General features: G+C 39.1%; 1 protein-coding gene across 3 annotated transcripts in view; it reads right to left on the bottom strand.

Annotated features, from left to right (window-relative positions):
• LOC116101893 (zinc finger protein 60) overlaps positions 1-2,114 on the bottom strand; it is a 93,909-nt gene that overhangs the window by 43,915 nt on the left and 47,880 nt on the right. The window lies entirely within an intron of this gene.

The following is a 2,114-nucleotide window of genomic DNA, read 5'->3' as shown; positions in this document are numbered from 1 at the left end:
AAGAAACAATGAAATCAAGAGCTGGTTCTTTGAGAAAATCAACAAGATACACAAACCCTTAGCCAAACTTATTAAAAGGTAAAGAGACAGTATATAAATCAACAAAATCAGAAATTAAAAGGGAGACATAAAAAAACAGAAACTAAGGAAATCCAAAGAATTGTTAAGTTTTATTTGAAAAGCCTATACTCCAGAAAATTAAAAAAGTCTAAATGAAATGGATGGCTTTCTAAACAGATACCCCTTACCACAGTTAAATCAAGCTCAGGTAAACAATTTAAATATTCCTAAAACCTGTAAGGAAATAGAAGCAGTCATTAAAAGTCTCCCAACGATAAAAAGACCAGAGTGAGATGGTTTTAGCACAGAATCCTACCAGACTTTAAAAGACCTAATATCAATACTTCTTAAACTATTCCACAAAATAGAAAGAGAAGGAACATTGCCTAACTCATTCTATGAGGCCACAGTCAGATATCCGAACAACATAAAGAGCCAACTAAGAAAAAGAATTTCAGACCAATTTCCCTTATGAACATTGAGGCAAAAATACTCAACAAAATACTTGCAAACCAAGTCCAAAAACAGATCAAAACATTATCCATCATGATCAAGCAGACTTCACCCCAGGGATATAGGGAAGACAATATATGAAAATTCATCAATGTAATCCACCACATAAACAAATTGAAAGAAAAAAAACTACATGATCATGCTGATAAAGCCTTTGACAAAATCCAACACTCTTCGTGATAAAAGTCTTGTATCAGGGATACAAGGTACATACCTAAACACAATAAAGACAATATGCAGCAAGCCAATAGCCAATATCAAATTAAATGGAGATAAACTTAAAGCAATTCCACTCAAATCAGGGAAAAAATGAGGCTACCTACTCTTTCCCTATCTACTCAATATATTACTTGAAGGTCTAGCTATAGCACTAAGACAACTAAAGGAGATCAAGGGCATACAAGAGAAAAAGGAAGAAGTCAAGGTATCCATATCTGCAGATGGCATGATAATTTACATACTGACCCCAGAAACTCTACCAGAGAACTCCTACAGTTGATAAACACCTTTAGCAAAGTGGCTGGATACAACATTAACCCCTCCTCAAAAAAATCAGTAGCCTCCTTTATAAATGGGCTGAGAAAGAAATTAGAGAAACAACACTGAAGTGGACATGGCTGGTTTCTTCAGAGAATCAGTTGTCTCATGTGATGTTCTTCTGGAAACAGTTTTAAGGGTGGATGTTGTACAGAAGCCGACATGTGGGAAAATGTTTGGCAGAGAGCAAACGTGTTTCCCTGGTAACTGGTGAGAAGCATGTGATGATTTGCTGGAGCAAGGGCTTGAGAGGACACGTGATAACTGGAAAGAGTATAAGCATAACACAAGGCAGAGGATGATGAGATTGTGTTGGCTTGCCTTGGAGTTCTTCGCTGGTTATGGTTGGGTTTCTCTGACCTTGGTTACGTGGGGCTTTGCTGATACTGGTCTTCACTGACAAGGTACCTTGCCCTCTTCAGTGACCATCACTTGCCATGACTTCATAGAAACCCACCAAAGAACTTCTCTTGATATTCTGGGGTCTTCGGGCTGATTGGTGGATCCTTGAAGTTTCTTCTGGATCAAACTGTCTGCCATAGGTGATTCATGTGAACTGAACTGCTGATATCCTGACAATTAGGTTGGAAACACCCAAAAACTATTCTCATCCCCCATTGCCCTATTAACCTTTCCTTTCCACTACCTCTGGCGGGTGGTGGATTAGAAAGGAGATTTAAAGTGTTTAAGAACCCTTATTAAAGTAGATTTTGAAAAATCTAAGCCTACACAATATCCCTGGCTGTCCTGGAACTCACTCTGTAGACCAGGCTGGCCTTGAACTCAGAAATCTGCCTGCCTCTGCCTCCCAAGTGCTGGGATTAAAGGCATGTGCCACCACTGCCCGGCTATAAAGATTTATCTTTTAAAGGAAGGAGTGCTGGTGCCATGTATTCTTTTAATCCTAGGCAGATCTCTGTGAGTTTAAATTAAGTCTACTCTACAGGGAGAGCTCTGGGGCAGTTAGGACAGCTAGAGCTGTACAGAGAAACCCTGTCTCGAAA

This window comes from Mastomys coucha, unplaced genomic scaffold (genome assembly GCF_008632895.1).
Source record: "Mastomys coucha isolate ucsf_1 unplaced genomic scaffold, UCSF_Mcou_1 pScaffold21, whole genome shotgun sequence".
Lineage (NCBI taxonomy): Eukaryota > Metazoa > Chordata > Mammalia > Rodentia > Muridae > Mastomys > Mastomys coucha.
The sequence above is the reverse complement of the archived record's forward strand: the minus strand, read 5'-3'. Positions and strand labels throughout refer to the sequence as shown.